The following is a 19989-nucleotide window of genomic DNA, read 5'->3' as shown; positions in this document are numbered from 1 at the left end:
GTGTGTGGAGACAGGATGAATGCATGGGAGAGACAAAGATTCGGAATCGGAGGGTTGCTATGGAGACAGGTCAGATGCCTTTTGTTCTTCCATTCCAACGCAGCTTAGGGAGATTTGAAAAGAAACACCCGTTTGCTTTCAGGGGCTCAAAGAAGTGTATTCTCTTTCTTCTCCAGAAATCCGAGATAAAGAAAAGGGAACAACGAAGTATGTGGGAGCTTGAGCCCCAACATTTAGCTACAATCTCCTCTGAAGCCAGAGGCAAATGAGAGTGTTTTCCATGAGGTCCATGCAGGGGAACCTGCAAAACCTGTTTGACTGGAGTCATACCCCCTAAATGCCACACAGTGGCTTGTTCTCCTCTTCATTTTATGCTCTCAATGACCCCGCAAGGTAGGCTAGACTCCTGGGGAAACAGTTCTTTAGCACTGCGAATGGCCATTCAGGTTTTCTCCATATTGACATTTGCTCATATTTAGCAGTAAAGAAGGGATTTTCCCAGGGAAAGGAGCAAGGCATGGGGGAAACTGCTTGGACACCTAGAAATCACGGGTCAAGTGGAAAACCTCTCAGACCCAGGTTTTCTAGGCATGGAACAAAGCAGAAGTGTGAACAAGCCCTGAGATAAAGTGGCTGAGCTCAAGGTCACCCAGTGAGCTTCATGGCGGAGTGCACATTCAAACTCTGATCTTCGTCTAACGCTCTAACCACAATGTGACACATCCCTGTAAATAATATTGCTTTTATTTTTCTATTTATTTCATAAAATTTATATACCACTTGTTTGCAATAGCAGAATGAAACAAAAAAAAACCTCACAAAGCAGTTTACGAAAAAATAAAACAATCAAATTATCAAGGAAAATGTACAACAATAGTTTAAAACATATAAAACATATTTTGGATGCAGCAGGGGCCAATTCACTCCCCTGGATCCAAGAGCTTTTCCTCCACCACTAAATTGAAGATCAGTTGAGCAAAAAACCCTCTTCCGTGTTTCCAGTAAGCAGCACCAGATTTAAGGCAGCATGGATTGTTTCCCTAAACAGGGTGCCAAGCTAAGGGGGTGTAAAATTGATACAATTCATATTTGAGAAGATCGGGGGGGGGGCAAATTTGGGCCTCGCACAGGGCACCATTTTATGAAAGATTACCCAAGTCCACCCCTGCCATAAGATCTGATTTGGTGGGTGGGATCGGGTTTTCACAAGGCACAGCTGTGGAATGACTTGGAAAGCTTTCAGACCCTGGAGGAATTGATTGGGGTGTGATGCAATTGATATACAGGCCAAGTGAAAGTGCAGGTGACCTCTTACAACATGGGTTTCTACTGTTGAAGACTTCAATGCTTACAATAGGGGCAGATGTAAGATTCTCCACTTAGGCAGGAATAACCAGATGGACAAATATTGGATAGGGACACTGAGCTTGCCAACAGGACACGTGAAAGAACCTAGTAGTCTTAGTAGACCACAGGCTTAACAGGAGTCAGCAGTGTGATGCAGTAGCAAAAAAAGCAAATACTATTCTAGGCTGCATCAACAGCAGTCTAGTGTCGAGAATAAAGGGAAGTAATAGTACCGCTCTCTTGTGCCTTGGTCACACTACACCTGGAATATTGTGTTCATTTCTGAGCACCACAGTTTAAGAAGGATGTTGACAAGCTGAACATGTGCAGAGGAGGACAACCAAGATCATCAAAGGTCTGGAAGCCAAGCCTTATGAGGAATGGTTGAGGGAGCTGGGTGTATTTAGCCTGGAAAAAAGGAAACTGAGGTGATATGATAGCCATCTTTAAATAGCTGAAGGTCTGTCCCATGGAAGATGCATCCTAATTGTTTTCTGCAGTTCCAGAAGGGAGAATTTCCGAAACAAGATTCAGATGGAGCAACAGGAAGAACTTTTTGATGATAAGACCTGTTTGATGGTGGAATGGACATCCTCAGAAGTTGTTGGAGTCTCCTTCCTTGGAGGTTTTTAAACAGAAGTTGGATGGCCATCTATCAGGGATGCTTTAGCTGGGAGTCCAGCACTGCAGGAAGTTGGACTAGATGACCCTTTGGGTCCCTTCCAACCCTTCAGTTCTATCTCTAATTAACCAGGATGGTGTTCTGCAGAGACACACAGTCTCCTGGCCAAAAAGTAACATACCACATCGATAATTGGATTAATGTTTGCAAGTGCCTCTGTGTGTGTGTGTGTAAGAGAGGGTGTGAAGGGGAGAGAGTTTTCACATTGCCCATCTGAAGCCCCTTCACAAGCTCCCAGACACATTTGATTCTGGGCTGCGGAGGTTTCCAGCAGGGATCCATATGGGGCCTGTCAGCTGCGACTGGATCCATTTTAAGGCTCTCTTTAAGTCCAACAAAAGAGGCACAGATTAGAGCTGATATCTGGGCATCCTTCCAAGCACTGATCCTCCAAAGGCTGCCTCTTCCCTCCCTCTGTCACTCCTCATTCTTCCAATTACTGCCCTTCCTTTGCCTTCTCCTTAGTAGAGAGTTTCAGTGATGGATGGTGACAACCATGGAGGCATTTGCTTCTTCCAGCATTCCCGTCCCCCAAGCCAGGGCCTTGACCACTTATGGCTAACTCTTGGCTCCAGAGTAACGCTTTAAAACTGACCCTAACCTAGCAGACATTGGTGGCAGAAAAAAAACACCCATATGTGAACGAGCATTACAGGTAGCTAAACATTTTTTTGGGGGGGGGGAGTTTTCACATCACCTCCTCCGTCTCTGGGATCTGGCCCTGAAATGCAGGAATCACTGCTAAATAAGTCCTGACAGGTCCAACCTTTGCTTAAAAAACACATTGTATATTGATTCCTAAACTTCAGAAATCCAGGGAAGTGTGCCCACCCTATCCAAAGGTTGATCTAGGGGAATGTGACCGGTCTGGTCACACCGGGAGCTGAGCAGGCACCACAACTAAGAAGTCCAACAGAAGGTGAGAGCGGGGCGGCTGGGCACTATTGGCATTGCACAGGGCTCCACTGGAATTTGAGACAGCAAGGTCTGCCACTGCCTTTTCTTTCTTGGCAAAAGGTGCCATGAACATGGGGTAATAACAAACAGCCTACTTCATAATGCTGTTGTGAGGACTGTTGCAATAATTAAATGAAGCTGTTTGAGCACCCAAGGGAAAAACGCAAGAAACGGTACATGTTATCATTTGTTGACATTTTTATTTTTATTAAACATTGCTATGAATTATCTAACTTCACCATCATTTTATTTGTATGCTGCTTTCCCATATAGTTCACAGCATGCTCAAGCAGCTTACAGCATGAACATGTTTATATAATTATAAATATAAAAAAGGAGTCATAAACAATAAATAACGCGTATCAGAGAGTACACAAGTGGAACAATTTCTTCATAAATAATAAATCATAATAATATCTAAAACAAAAAATTAATACCAATAACAGCAACAAAAGACCCCACCAAACCCTTCAAACAATGCTCTAACCCAAGCCTGTTCAGCAGCCTCAACTTTTGTAACTATTTAAAAACATACAGAAATTCACAATTAAAAACGGCACAGCACCAGTCCTTTCCTTGAAAGCAGTCAGTTCCCACAAGCCTGTTGGAACAAGAAGGTTTTCACCTGCTGGCAGAAGGAGAGCAAGGAGGGAGCCAGTCTGGCTTCTCTAGGGAGGGAGTTCCTAAGCTATCTGAGAGGAGCCACCACAGAGAAGGCCCTCTCCTGCGCCCTACCAAGCACAGCTGGGAGAGTGACGTGACCAAGAGAACAGTCTCCCCATAAGATCTCACAGCCCAGGCAGGTTTGTATGAAGGAATACAATCTTTCAGATATCTTGGACCTAAGCATTTAGTGCTTTAGGTCATAACCAGCCCTTTGAACTGTTGCTGGAAACAGACTGGTAGCCACTGGAGCTGCTACAGCAAGAGAGTCATCTGCTCTCAGCCAAAGTCAACAGTCTGACTGCAGCTCTTTGAGCCAGTTTGAGTGTCTGAACACTTTTCAAAGGCAGCCCCATGTAGAGCTTGTTACAGTAGTCCAGAAGGGATGTAACCAGTGCTTTTTACCTAGAAAAAGAGGTGTCAGAATTCACCATGAATGCCTCCCTTAAAATGGCAATGATATCCACCTGAGAGTTGCTGGAACTGAGTTCCTGTGAGTTCTGGCTGAAAAAAAGCCCAGGATGTAACTATGGCATGTGTCACTGTGGCCAAATCAGACTTCTCCAGGATTGGGCGCAGCTGGTGCACTAGTGCAAATGCACTCCTGTCCACCCCGGACACCTGAGTAGCCATGCTCAGGGCTGAGTCTTGGAGCACACCCAAAGTGCAAGCCTGCATCTTCAGGGGGAGTGTGACCCCATCCAGGACAAGCTGAACCCCTATTCCCTGTTCTGCCTTCTGACTGACCAAGAGCACCTCTGTCCTGTCTGGATTGAGCTTCAATTTGTTCACCCTCAAAATATCCATTAGCACTGGACAAGCAGGGGCCAAAGTTCCATTCACTGGACCTGTATCAACTCTAAAGTCCAAGTCAGAATGGATCCAAGCAATTTTGTCAGTGATGTGCTGAGCAAATTGTTCACAGCGGGCTATTGTTCGTAATAGCCATGCTCTGCCTCCACAGCTGGAGGCAGCAGTGCTTCTGAATGGCAGTTCTTATGCATTTATGACAGTAATATTTCTGATTACCAGCTGCTGGAAACCACAGGAGGGGGGGAGTGCTCTTGAGCTCAAATCCTGCTTGAAGGTTTCCTATTGGGGCATCTCACTGGCCACTGTGACAATATGATTCTGGACTCGATGGGCCACTGTCCTGATCCAGCAGGGATCTTTTTATGTTCTTCTAAGCATGGGGGCCTGGGGATTGACCCAGACTCAAATAAGTGGGCCCTGTCACTTCTCTGTGAAATGTTTCTTGGCTGTCCTGCATGAAAAGGGGTTAATGAAATGCACACCATGGGCAGGAAAGGCTTAAAGGGGAGGGCACCTTGTTTCAATTACCATCTCTCCAGGTGTGGAGAAACACCTCATGAATACTCAGCCCCCTCAGACTCCTGGGTCAGGCTTGGGCTCTCCCTTTGCAATCTGCGGTGTGAATTCCAGCACTGATGTGAGTTATGATGTGAAGCTGAGGGCTGAGGGCACCTTGGGGGAGACAGCAGGATTGTGAGGAGGTGTGCAAAGCCGCTCCCTCCCCTCTCTCTACATGGTTCTGTCAATCTACCATCCATTTCCCTTTCCAGCTCTTCACTCACAATGCTCTAGCCAATGATGGCTGCATTCAGATGTCGAATTGTCAAGTTGGAAGGTACCCCCAAGGGCCATCTAGTCCAACCCCCTGCAATGCAGGAATCACAGCTAAAGGAATCCCTGGCAGAGAGCCATCTGACCTCTGCTTAGAAACGTCCAGTGAAGAAGATTTCCCCCACCTTCTGAGGGAGTTTGTTCCACTGTTGAATGGCTCTCTCCATTAGAAAGTCCTTCCTAATGTTTGGGTCCTTCCTTCTGGAGCAGCAGAAGACAAGCTTCCTCCATCTTCCATGTGATAGCCCTTTAGATATTTGAAGATGGCTATCATATATCCTCTCAGTCTCCTCTTCTCCAGGCTAAACATACCAAACTCCCTCAACCGTTCCTCATAAGGCTTGGTTTCCAGAGCCTTTGTCATCTTGGCTGTCATCCTGCACACCTTCCAGCTTCAACTGTGTTGTCCAGAACTGGACCCAGCACTCAGTGTGAGATCTGACCCAAGCAGAAAAGAAAGCTTTAAGCAAGTCCTATCCCGGATCTCTCTCCTTTTGAGGGGCTGAAGCTGCCTCCGTATCAAGCATGTTTTCCTCAAGACGTCTGGTTTTGATCTTCCCTGTGGTTTTCGGGGGAGTGAGCCAGGCGGCTTTGATGGAGATGGCCCTCAAAAGCTGTGAAGGGTTTTTTGTGTGTGTATGTTAAGAGCAGCGGAGGGAATGACCCCGAGCTCAGGCACATTAATCAGCAGAAATGAATATGGTCCTAATTCAGAGCCGGCACCCGGAAAAAAACTTGACCTTGACAGAGGAGGACAGAATGGAGAAAAAGATGCCTAGGAGACTCTGCCCACCCCCTCTCCACTACTGTATAGAGACAAAATACTTTGAGACCACAAGGAGATAGTGATGGTTGTTTTCACTGAGGGAGGCCCTGCAGGGAACTAGGAAATTCCCTCCCTTCAGAGATAAGGTAAGAGCTGTTCAGCAGTGGTTTGAACTCCCTCAAAAGGTGGTGGACTCTCCTTTGTTAGAGATTTTAAAGCAGAGGTCAGATGGCCATCCATCAGGAATTCATTAATGGTGATTCCTACATTGCAAGGGGGGTTTGGACTACATGATCCCTGAGGTGACACCCAAGTCTACAGTTCTATGATTTAATGGTAGACTCTCCTTCATTGGCAATTTTCAGCAGAGGCTGGATATCCATCTGCCTCTTGAGCTGTGATCCAGGCACAACAGCGCCTTCCCCTCCTGTAGTTTCTGTGGGATTTCCAGTCAAATTCACAAATGCATGGTTGCCAGACAGGCACATGAGGGGCTGACACTCATAGAGCTCCTGAATCAATATAGTAAGGACTGAATGAGGTCACTTCCTTAATGCGTTGGCAGGAATTTCTTACGAAGGATATAATCCCATGTACTTCCTTCCTATCTAAGCTTTCTCTCTCTTTTCAAACCAAGGAAGTAGAGTACCTGCCTGGGCTCTACGTACAGCCTAGACTCCATTTTGGAAACTAATTTTGTATTTTGTAACTAAGAAGTATTTTGTAACTAAGCATTTTTACCTGAATATTACTTAAAAGCACTAGCTGCCTGCACTGAATGTAAGTAAACCTTTTTATTTTTTGTAAAGCGTGTGGTTTAGTCTTAGCAACAGGGACAAACAAGGTTTAAAAGGTGTGATTGTCTAATTCCTAGCTTCCAGTAAGCTGCAAACATGCATAAGTGCTTTTACTCTGCTAAAAAAGGGGGCTTCACAGCCTGTTTTCTCTCATATTTCTCCCACACACGTGGACAGGAGGTTTAATATTTAATTTTCTGATTTAATCCCCAATACATACTCATCATTTTCCAGCAACTGGTGTTCAGATGCATTGATCCCTCAACTGTGGAGGCAGAACATAGCCATCATGGCTAGTAGCCACTGATTGCCCTTTCTACTATGAATTTGCCTATTCCTCTTTTTAAAGCCATCCAAGTTTGTGGCCATCACTTCCTCCTGTGGGAAGTTCCATAGTTTAACTATGCACAGCATAAATAAGTTATTTCTTTTATCTGAATCTTCAAACAAACAAACAAACAAACAAGACCAACAGAAAGAATATTACATGTCACCTCAATATTTGAGCAGTGGGAGAGTCCATGGTTCCAGAGTTTGGTCCGCAAGACAGTGGTGTCCTAAGGATATACAGTCTTATTTGCATATATACAGTCTGAGCATAGGACTGCTTATAGAAGTACTTTCTGCATGTAGAAAGACTTCCTTTTGTCTGTCCTGAATCTTCCGTCACTCCGTTTCATGGGATGTCCATGAATTCTAGTGTTACGAGGAAGGAAAACATTTCTCTCTCCACTTTCTCCATGCCATGACTGATTTTATAAACTTCTATCGTGTTGCCTCTTGCATGTCTTTTCTCTAAACTAAATAGCCCCAAACAGTGCAACCTTTCTTCATAGGTGAGTCACTCCATCCCTGCAGTCATTTTGGTTGCCCTTTTCTGAACCTTTTCCAACTCTACAATATTGTTTTGGGGTTGGTTGACCAGAACTGTAGAGAGTTTTCCAATTGTGGTCGCACCATTGATTTGTATATGGGCAGTTTTATTCTCAATTCTTTTCTTCATGGCCCCTAGCATGGAGTTTGCCTTTATGCACAGCTGCCACACACTGGGTCTACATCTTCACTTAACTATCTGCTATGACCTCAAGGTCCTGCTCCTGGTCATTCACCAGTCGTCTCTCCCTCCTCTCTCCCATCCTGTGGCACCTGGTTTGCTGTTTGGGCTCAGTGGAGCACTTAACACATTTGGCACCAGACTCCTGCAATTCCAGAGGATTTTATTTTTTCTTGGCTGAACTCTCTCTCTCTCCATCTTTCCCTTCCTCTCTTTTCTCAGTAGGTTTATAAGCTTGGGTGTGTGAAGCCTTGCATGCAGGTGAGCCATAAAACATTGTGCACACATGCATACACATACAAATGTGCGTAGGTTTAGTGGGGAAGTATGTAGCTCTGCAGCTCCAGGAGTCTTGTGTATGGGAGACATGTCATAAGAACATCAGAAGAGTCCTGCTGGATCAGGCCTGTGGCCCATCCAGCATCCTATTCTGACAGTTGCCAACCAGATGCCTGTAGGAAACCAGCAAGCAGGATCTGAGCACAAGAGCCCTCTCCCCTCCTGTGGTTTCCAGCTGCTGGTAATCAGAAGCATTGCTGCCCTGGCCATGGAGTCAGAGTATAGCCATGAGGGCTAGTAATCATCTATAGCCTTAGTCCACTCCATTAATTTCTCCAGTCATCTTTTAAAGCCATCCAAATTGGTGGCCATCATTGCTTCCTATGGAGGGGAGCTCCACATTGCATGAAGAAGGGCTTCCTTTTATCAGCTTTGAATTTTTCAACATTCAACTTCATTGAGATCTTGTGAGATTTCAACAAGTTATGGCCAGAAACTGCTGCTGCTGTTGAGGCTGCTTCTCTGCTGGTGGTGGAAGCTGCAAGGTGGAAGCTGCCTCACCGGTAGTCTGGGCTTGAGTTCTAAGTTATGAGAAAGGGAGAAAAACTCTTCTGTACCTTTCTCCATGCCATGTATCATTTTATACACTTCTATAATGTTGCCTCTTACTCGCCTTTAAACTAAAAAGTCTCAAATGCTTCAACCTTTCTTCACCTTTTTTCTTCAGTTGCCCTTTTCTGTGTCTTTTCTAACTCTACAGTATCCTTTTGGGGTGAAGCAACCAGGACTGCACAGCCCTGTAGTGTTCTCCAAAGAGATGTTCAGGTGCACAACAAGAGAAGCTTGCCAAGGTTTCAGCATCTGCATGGTGTAACAAATTCTGTGGGATGTATTGCTAGAGCAGTCAAGTACAACATTTTCCTGTTGCCACACAGGGGGATGTGGCTCCAGACAGAGAGGAGGACTTCCTGTCATACCTGCCATGGAGCCTTCTCCCCCTGTATGTGACTAGGTAGATGGGTATGACCATAGCTGACCAAGTAAAAGGGCTAGCCATGCAGCCATCTTCCTCTGTTGGGCTCTCTCTTTTGGACTTCCTCTTCTGGATCTTTACAGCTCCTGGCTCTTAGCCAGCACTTGGCTCATCCTTTACAGAGGATGGAGGCCACAAGCAGCAAGTCTGAGATTTAGCTCAGACTTCTTTTCTCTACAAATGTAACTGTAACCACAAGATAAAGACTGTCTTCAGATTACAGTACTGCTGTGAACTGAATGTAAGTAAAACTTGTTATTTTCAAGAAGACTGTGCTGTCTGATTCTTATTTTAGAGGGAAATAAAGGGAAATTTTTCCAGAAAGAATCCAGTCTGGACAAGCCATTGGTGACTTTAATTAAAAGACTCTAGTGATTCATCAGCTTGCTTCCAATAAGTTTCAAAGAGAATGTGCTCTGCTGTTTGCTCACTAGCATGAGTGATGAGGGATAATAACAAAACAAAATATCCTCTCCTACCTTCCTAATCATTCCCACAAATTCCAGCCTCTGCTGTTCCCAGCTAGGTCGAGGAGTCCACTACTTATGCTGGGCTAGAGGCAGAGAAGGATGCAGGTGAGGTCACACCAAGATCACGACCCTTCTTGGTAGAAAACACAAGAATGGCAAAAAAACACCACACAAAAAAAAAACACCAGTGGAGCTCTCAGGGCAAAGGTCCATGCCTTCTAGAGCATAAGGACATAAGAAGAGCTTTCTCAATAAGGCCAAAAGGGGCTCATCTAATCCAGAACCCTTTTCACACAGTGGCCAACCAGAAGCCCAGAAGAAGGCCCCAAGCACAACAGCCACTCTTCCCATCCTGTGATTCCGAACAGCTGGAATTCAGCAACAGAGCATAGGCATCCTGGCTAGAAGCCATTTATAGCCCTATCCTCTCTGAATTATAAGAACGTTAGGTAAAAGGGACACGGGTGGCGCTGTGGGTTAAACCACAGAGCCTAGGACTTGCCGATCAAGGTCGGCGGTTCGAATCCCTGTGATGGGGTGAGCTCCCGTTGCTTGGTCCCTGCTCCTGCCAACCTAGCAGTTCGAAAACACGTCCAAGTGCAAGTAGATAAATAGGTACCGCTCCGGCGGGAAGGTAAACAGCATTTCCGTGCGCTGCTCTGGTTCGCCAGAAGTGGCTTAGTCATGCTGGCCACATGACCCGGAAGCTGTACGCCGGCTCCCTCGGCCACTAAAGCGAGATGAGCGCCGCAACCCCAAAGTCAGTCATGACTGGACCTAATAATCAAGCCAATGGTTCCTCTAGTTCAGCATCATTCAGCATCATCACAGGGACCCCAAGTGTCAGCTAGTGCAACCGCCTGCAATGCAGAAATAACAGCTCAGGATTGGGCTGCCACGTTCTCTCAGGTAATAGAGTGATGCGATGCAGAACAACCTGGAGGACCTGCTTCTCATGGGAGGGGGTGGAGTCAATGCCTAGAGGATGCTGCTCCTTGCGTTTCCATGATGAACTTGACTCTACCAAACACAGCCTTGCTGCACCATTTGAGACAGAACTGGAGTCACCAGGATTTATTCCCCAGTCATTTATTCACGTATAATTGCCTGTCTGCCTGTCTTGAAGTTAATGACTGGATGTGAAGATTGCCAGCTAGGTTTGGCGGAGAGGTAATTATGTGGCAATTTCCCCAAGCGATTATCTCCTCAAACACGGGGGGGGGGGGGGGGGGTCTGCATGGTCAGGAATGGGCCACTGAGCTAAGGGACAATTCAGGAGCTGGGGTTTTAAACTATATTATTTTTTTGGAGCAGATAGCCCTTTTAAAGCTTTTTACAAAAGCACAAGCTGGGCACCCACCAATCAAGTTTAAATTCCTGGCTCAGGAGTGTTTCCTTTACCCCCCCCCCCCCCAGATTGGTGACTCTCCTTCACTGCAGGTTTTTGAGCAGAGGTTGCATGGCCATCTGTCAGGGATTCTTTAGCTGAAATTCCTGCATTTCAGGGGCTGGACTAGATGACCCTTGTGGGGGTGCCTTCCAACACTACGATACTGTGATTCATTGGAGGATTTTAAACAGGTTGGATGGCCATCTGTCAGGGATTCTTCAGCTGTAATTGCTGCATTGCAGGACGTTGGACTAGATGACTCTTGGGTGCACCTTCCAATTCTACATTTCTATGATTTTAAGTTATCACATGAATTAAAATTGGCACGATGTTGTAGCAAAAAAGGTCACCTCTATGCAATTTGGTAAAACTTTATTTCCTTTTTTGAATATATACACACACCCCACCCTGCTTGCTAGATTTAAGCAGTGCAATCCACTTATGGAAGTAACAATTTATTGCTACAGTAATTACACAATTATGTTATTGCTTGCCACCAGTAGTGGAAAAAAATATTCTAGAAAAATCATTTATGTCAAAACCTGAAGCAGCCAGAAGAGAATTATTGAGAGCAGTAAATACACCGAACATGTAAATTATGTATTAATATGAATGCTGGGATTCCACAAGGTTCTTCTTTTATAAAGAAAGAAATACTGTCAACTTAAAGATCTCCTTGGAACTGTTGGTCACTTTAAAATCCAGAATGAAAAAGTTTTCCTACAGGATACAATGGGTGTGGGGCGATTTATTTCTTTTGAAAGCTAAGGAGGAAGAAAAGGAAAGAAGAATCAGAGGACTTCCTCCCCTGCTATTGACAAGTGATGGGGGGGGAAATTCATATAATCTGCTCTGGGATAGGAGGACTCAAACCAATGGCTTCAAAGGATAGGAAAGGAGATTCCAACTAAACATCAGGAGGAACTTTCTGATGGTAAGAGATGTTTGAAAGTGGAACGGACTCCCTCAGAAGATGACTCTCCTTCACTGGAGGTTTCTAAGCAGAGGTCGAGTGGCCATGCCAGGGATGTCTTAGTTGGGATTCCTGTATTGCGGGGGGGTTAGACTAGATGACCCCCAGAGTACCTTCCAAATCTACATTTCTATGAGGAGAAGCAGAAGAAAAAGAGGAAGAAGAAATTCTCAAATAGGAATGTATATTTCCCCACCCCCCTCCACCTCAGGGAATTTTACTACTGACATTTAGAGGCAATGCCCTGGTCTTAAAAGAGATTGCTGTGCTCTTTGACTGCCTTTGAATGCAGGTTGTTGCGTTGCTCCTTATTAAAACTGTGTGAAAGCAGGCTGACTTGAAGCCAGGAATCTGCAACTTGGTAACGTTTTGGATTTCAGAAAGGGTCAGGAACACAAAATTCCTTCTGTACCCAAATGCTAAATATTTACTTTTTCTGCTTACCCCCTGCACCATTAGGTAATTATTTTGTTGCTGTTGCTTTATTTTTAATGTTTTAGGGTCTACATAAAAGGCCAAAGTTTCCCTAAGCAAGTAAAATTATAGAATTGTAGAGTTGTGAGGGATGTCCATATGTTATCTAGTTCAATGCCCTGCCATACAGGAATCACTGATAAAGAATGCCTGACAGCATAGTATAACCATCATGGCGAGGAGCCTTGGATAGTCCTTTCCTCCATGATTGTGTCTAATCTGTCAGGGTTACTTTAGCTGTGATTCCTGCATGGCAGGGGGTTGGACTAGATGATACCTGGGCACCCCTCCCAATTCTGCCCTCTGCCAAGAATGCCACTGCAAGCAAGGGGCCAGAACTTGGACACCGATAGAAAAAAAAGCAAGTCCCCAGTAGAAATGGGAATGAAACATGTGGGGAATTAGCAGCTAAACTGAACAAATGTATATTCTTGCTAGTTGGCATGAAAAGGGGTTAAATCCACAAAGTTGTACTGCTGATAGGCAAATCCTCTGACCATAGAAATATAATTGGTAGAAAGGGCTCATTTTCCCTCCTATCCTTGAGAGGACAGAGCACATAGTACCAGTGGCATAGCTAGGCGCTCAAGTACCTGGAGCAGACCACATGCCGCGCACCCAGGGGTGGGCCACCCATGGGGCAGGGCAGGGCAGGATGCCCACAGGGCAGGGCGGGCTGCCCAGGGGGGAGATTGGCATAGCGATCCCCGCCCAGGGAAGAGATTGGTGTGGCAATTTGCGGCGATCCCCGCCCAGGGGGGATTTTGTCACCCCCCCCTCAGAGATGGCACCCAGGGCAGACCGCATCCACTACACATCCCTTCCTACACCTCTGCATAGTACTTCCTGTTCCCCTCTCTTTCCCTTTGACCAGTGTTGGATGGAGACATGTCTCTGCTTGCTCCAGCTTGTAAATATAATAATATAAGTATTTTGCCTACATAGCTTTTACTGCTATCATTGCTCTGAACCAACACAAGGTTATTAGTAAGTAAATCTTGTTTTTAAACTTACTCCCAAGTTGTTGCCTAATTCTTTGTAAAGCGGGGGAAGAAGGGGGAATCGAGCTTACTTCATAGCTGGGCTTGCTCCAAACAAGTTTTCACAGCCTAATTCCTATGCTTTGAATTTTGCTGCGAAGGGTGGGTTTTTGGAACTCTATTCAACCTAAAACGCATGGGTGCTTGGAGGCATAAATTGCAATTAACATATCCTTTCCTACCTATTAAAACCCATCCCACAAAATGGATGTTATTATAGAGAGAGACCCTGAATGGCAAAGGGTGGTCTCTGGGATCACAAGACTTCTCTAGCAGTGACGTGACCTCATCAAGCTGTCCTCCTTCCTCCAACACATACTTGACGTCTTCATTTGGTACGTCCTCTGGAGAAACCAGGGAGAAAATTGCAGATGAAAGGGGGAACTGACATTAAATACATCTTTGCATGGTGAAGAAAGCACCTCAGTGTGAATCCCGTGGGAGGCTTCGTGTTACAGGCAGTGTAGCAGAAATGGAGACTCTAATTGAATAAATGATGGGGGGGGGTGTATGTGTGTATATTCCTATACATAAGTAGTGTATACATGTGTGTATGAAAATTCAGGAAAATGAAGCTTTTTTTGGATCATGTCAATTTCAATGAGAGTTATTTCTTGGTTGAGAAATGGTGTTACAATTGCTGCTAAGGTAAAAATTGGGGGGAGTGGAAATCTTTTACCAAATCTGAATGGATTGAGCAAAATCTGTAGTAACTACGATTCACCTAAGTTACTACAAAAGAATACATATCAAGAGGCAGCGTGGTGCAATGTTTATAGTGTTAAGCTAGGACCTGCAAGAGACTAGGGCTTGAATCCCCACTTAGCCATGAAATTTCAATGGGTGACATGGGTGCCAACTTTGATCCCAGGTTATGGGTGCCCAATGGCACCTGCGACATAATGTGATGTTGTGACATCATGACATCATGACGTCACATCAGTCAGCATGCTACAGTGGTGTTTCTGAGGTCAGGTGTGATCTCTGAGTCCTCGTGAGACCTCTGACACAACTTCCAGTTTGCACTGGAAGTCATGTCATATGACCTGGCAGGGCTTTGGACATGATCTCCAAGGTCTTGCGGGACCTTGGAGATCTCATGTGACCTCCAACACGACTTCTGGTACAGACCGGAAGTTGTGTTGGAGGCCTGGCAGGGTCTCCAGTGTCACCTTGGAGGTCATGTGGGGCCTCCGACACAACTTTCAGTAGAAACCAGGCATTGCAGCGGAGCCTGCATTGTGGATGCTGAGCACCCCTAAGGCCCCCTATACTTGGCACGTATGTTGGGTGACCTAGGAATGGTCACTGCCTCTCAGCCTAACCTACCTCACAGGGTTGTTGTGGCAATTAAATGAGGAGGGAGAGAGTCACAACCTTGAGCTCATTGGAGAAAAAGATGGAGTATAAATGCAACCCATCAACCAGTCTAATGATAATCTTTGAACCAATCCCAACTCCAAACTTGTTTTTTAAAGTTCCTGTTTGTATTTTATGGATTGTAACTGTATTATGATGACTTGTAAATTATATTATATGACTTATGTTGTATGTGAGGTTTTCTAGTTTGTTGTTGTTATTTATTATTTGGAGGCTACTTTGGGATTCGTTTGAATGGAAAGTGGTGCTGAAATACAGTCAATCAGAATCAAATGTCATTGTGTGTGTATTTGCCTCTCTTGGAGTCATCGATATTTTCCCCATATGTTCCCTCTTCGCTGAGCAGAATCCCAGCCACAGAAAAGGCATCCTGGCACCGTATTGGGTTACTAAAGGATTCCAGGCACATTCTCCAAAGAGACCAGGCTCCTTTAAAAAAATTAAAACCACTTTCCTCCCCTGGTTCTTTCCTCCCCCATCGGGTGGCGGCGGCAGGGGGGAGGGCCTAGCTGCTGGGACATTTGGGCTTACAATATTTCTGCAGATTTTTCTCACCCAGCTAATGACACAAGAGGCAAAATTGCAATGAATTGGAATTGATGGCCGTGGTGAGCTCCAAAGCTGTCAGGCTCGCCAGACTCTGCCTGTCATCAGGGCAATGTAACATGGCTATGACCTGTGGCCCTCGGAGGGCAACCTTGTGGCCCCTGACATCACTCATCAGGCGCTTAACAGCCTCGGAAAAGCTAATTCCGTTTATTCTTCAGCCGTCTTTCACACCATTCCACACTAACATGCCTGAATTATTATGATTTTTTTTTTCTGGTTTGCCGGGGGTGGGGAGCGGGGAGGGGAAAAGGGAGAGGAACCCAGCAGTTTTCACCGCCGGACAACCGCAGTCTGCATTCTCGTTCATCTCCCTGTGGATCCCATTAGCCAAAGAATCTGCCCCTTTCTCCAGAACACCCTCGCACTCACAGATTTTTAAAAAAATGTTGTTCTATTGGTAAATGATGTAAACCAGAGATAAAAGCATCAAGAAATAAAATCATACAATGTTAAAACGAGTAGTTAGCAGCATAAAATTGAACATGATCATTAAACTTATTGTTCCAAAACATTTCTTTGTTTCACTACACACACATATATATTGTCCATAAATCTTTTAGGCTAGTTTATATTATTTACTGTTTACTTAATGCATTTCCACACAACCTTTTCCTCCTAAGGAACACAAGGTGGCATAAAACAACAACCCAGTGAGGTATGTTAGGCGGAGAGGCAGTGAGTGCCCCCCTTTTGACTCTACACTTCTTTGATTCCATGGTTTTAATTTCACTTTACAAACTTTCAGAAGTGTACATTTGCAAAGTATTCATACCATCTCTAGCCGGCGATCCTATTCACTGGAAAATATTGAACCCGGCAAGTAAACACTTAGGATTATTTTTAAAATAATAATAATAACCAAGATGTGAACTTTCAGGGTTTTATTTTATCTTCAATTTTAAAAAGAGACATTTAAAAAAGCACAGCCACTTATGATTTGCATTGTTTGTAGCACCTGGAATCTTATTGTGTATTTTTTGAGAGGGGAAGGAAGTTGTGTTAGTCACTGAGGTATGACAGGCAAATTACAAGATTTTAATCAGAGAAAAACACCCACTATTAGTCCAAAGGCCTTCACATTTTTTGTTCCCTACTTCCAAACATACCTTGTTATTCCATCCGAATGGCAAAGCCTATATTCAGCCTATAACTGTGGCCTTTTAGAAATTGGTGAGATGTTTTGTCTGTCTGTCTATCTATCTATATCATCTATCTATCTATCTATCTATCTATCTATCTATCTATCCATCTATCTATCCATCTATCATCTATCTATCTATCATCTATCTATCATCTATCTATCATCTATCTATCTATCTATCTATCTATCTATCTATCTATCTATCTATCTATCATCTATCTATCTATCAATCTATCATCTATCTAATCTATCATCTATTCCCTTTTGATGTGGGTTTATGTTGTTGTTATTGTTGTTGTTGTTGTTGTTAGTTTGGTTGTAAGCAGGGCTTTCCCCCCCCCCCCTTGCTGGAACAAAACAGAACTTGGTTCTGGCACCAGTCAGGTGAGCATCATTGCTATTCTCAGAGGGAGGCACTCATGGTGAATTCCGGCACCTCTTTTTCTAGAAAAATAGCACTGGTTGTAAGTCGCTTGGGGTTGCCTTGACCAATATAAAACAACTAATTTGTAATAAAAATAATAATTGGGCATCTGGTTAGCCACTGATAGATCAGGATGCTGAACTAGATGGGCTGTTGGCCTGATCCAGCAGGGATCTATGCTCTTATCCACGCTGTTGGATGAGAACTGCACATGAAGCCCGACTCTGTACCTGCTGCCTCACCTGCATCTCGCAACATGAAGACAGCAGGTCTCAATGGCTTTTATTTCCCTCCTCAACCGGGCTAATTCACCCAGACACCTGATAAACTTTTGATAAGTTTGAAAGGAAAAACGATAGGAAGAAGATGAATTTTTTTAAAAAAACAACAACAACTCAAAAGGACGGCTAGTAATCTCCTGTTGTACAGAATAAATGAAGCGCTATCCACCTTCCCCCCCCCCCCGCTCAACTCATCTGCCACTCTCCACTGAGCCTGTCATGGACTCATCTGTGTATAAATTACCTTTTCACAGTAATGCCGTGTAAAATTATTTCTGTCAGTCTTTCATCTGACCAGTTTATCTCATCAGCTCGTCAGTCTTAATTCCGGAACTCTTTTCACTTCCTCCCTCCCAAGTGCAACAGATAATCAGAGTGGGAGAGAATTGTAGAGTGGGAAGGGGACCCCTGAGGGCCATCTAGTCCAACCCACTGCGGTGCAGGAATCGCAGCTCAAGAATCCCTGGCAGGTGGCCATCCAACCTCTGTTTAAATGGCCAGAAAGGTAGTGAAGAAAGCATCTCATCTGCTCAGGCTTCTGATGGTAAAATATCTAAGCATTCTGGTATCAGGTTGGGTTTTGAAGGGTAAAGGTTGGGAAAGCTCAAGGGGATGAGATGACATTTGGCCAGTGAGAGCCATGAAGAGGTTCCTGTGCTTCCTGCTTTGGACTAGATTTCTGGGTTGGACTAGATGACCGTTGGGGTCCCTTCCCCCTCTACAATTACATTATTCTCTGATTCATTGGAGGCTTTATGCACAGTGGTTGGATGACCATCTGGTCAGGGATTTTTTTTTAGCCTTGAAGCCTACATTGCTGGGGACTGGAATAGATAACTCTCATGGGTCCCTGCCAACCCCGCAATTTTATGATTCTGAAAATCCATTCCCTTGATCAAGTTGCTTTCCATTTTCAGAACCTTACTCACCAGGGGAATACTGAGAATCCCATCTCTGAAGGCCCCCACACTCAAAAGTGAAATGCACTTAAGTGGGGAGCACCATCTAAAAAGCCTCTAAATGCGTTTTTACCCCACTGTGCTGCCCTCCCTCCCCCGGCCTCTTCAGCACTGGATAAATTCAGCAACTTTACATGTGCTTTAGGTTTTTACATTTTTTTCTCTAACAGCTTTTCCCTTGCTTTGGATTTTCCCTTTACTTTTTTTTGGGGGGGGGGGTTCTTGGTGGGTTATCCAGCTTTGTTTCCTGTCTTTAGTTGGTTTTTGTAACTTGGCTGAAGGGCTAAGTTCCCTGACATGGTTCCTTTTGTAGTTTTACTTCCCCTTCAATCTTCAACACACACCCCTCCACCCCGCCTTTGCCAGATTGTTAGAACAGGGCACTGGCTACTAGGGAGATTTAAGAGGCATCAGAAATACCCTTTTCTTTTATACCTTTGCTTCCAGGTCACTAGAAAGGGCAGGGAATAGTGTGTCCAAGCCCACTGCAACACAGCTTCCCACACAACAGCTGTTGAGTGGGGTAGCACAGCAACAGTGAACACTCCCATGCACCATTTTGGAGCCCATAAGTTCTTATTAAAAAGTCTTTTAAACCTTTGTTTCTGGACTTTCAGCTCACTGACGTCTTCTTTGGGCTTTGGGGAAGGTCTCCTCACAAGCCATAAGGACTTTGCCGCTCTCTCCTTCCATTTCCAGGTTTGAACTGAATCATTTAATTATTTCTCAGTACCACATGTACATGTGGGATGCTGGTGGTGCTGCGGTCTAAACCACTGACCCTAGGGCTTGTCGATCGGAAGGTTGGCGGTTCGAATCCCCAGGACAGGGTGAGCTCCTGTTGTTCAGTCCCAGCTCTTGCACAGCTAGCAGTTCAAAAGCACATTAAAGTGCAAGTAGATAAATAAGGACTGCTCCGGCAGGAAGGTAAATGCATTTCTGTGCGCTGCTGTGGTTTGCCAGAAGCGGCTTAGTCATGTTGGCTACATGACCCGGAAGCTGTCTGTGGACAAACGCCAGCTCCCTCAGCCTACAGAGTGAGATGAGCACCACAACCCCAGAGTCCTCCGCGACAGGACCTAACGGACACGGTCACACAAAACTTGATTGTGCATAATTGTGGGGAGTGGGGGTGGGAATGCCTGTAAAGCGGTTCCTCCCAAAGATACATTTAAGGTCATCAGTGTGAGTTGTGGCTCCCCACCTTTAACTTTGGCCATGTAACACAGTGGTTATAACATCAAACCAAGACCCGTCAAAGACCAGAGTTCAAACTCCTACTCAGCTATGGCATTCACTGGGTGACCTAGGGGGACGGTGGCATTTGCTTTTTAGTCTAACCTACCTCATGGGGTTTTGTGAGAGGTGAAGTGCCAGGGCTTAGTCTATCTCACAGGATTGTTGTGATGATTGAATGGGTGGGGGGAGAAAACCATGTATGCCACCATGAGCTTCTTGGAGAAAAAAGGAGGGGTATAAATGCAGTAGATGAATAAATTATTCCAAATGGGTTCTTGACCTTTTGCTATCATTTAGCTAAACTGTGTGCTATAAAGCAGTCTCTGAATAATCTGCTCAACAAGTTGGCTGGACCTCCCCAGGGTTCTGATGCCAATACTCTTTGAA

General features: G+C 44.9%; 1 long non-coding RNA gene across 1 annotated transcript in view; it reads right to left on the bottom strand.

Moving 5' to 3' along the window:
- Positions 1 to 19989, bottom strand: part of LOC310669788 — a 546967-nt gene that overhangs the window by 239932 nt on the left and 287046 nt on the right. The window lies entirely within an intron of this gene.

Source organism: Podarcis tiliguerta, assembly GCF_965153285.1.
Source record: "Podarcis tiliguerta genome assembly, chromosome: Z".
Lineage (NCBI taxonomy): Eukaryota > Metazoa > Chordata > Lepidosauria > Squamata > Lacertidae > Podarcis > Podarcis tiliguerta.
Note: the sequence above shows the minus strand (reverse complement) of the source record. Positions and strands in the feature narration are given on the sequence as shown.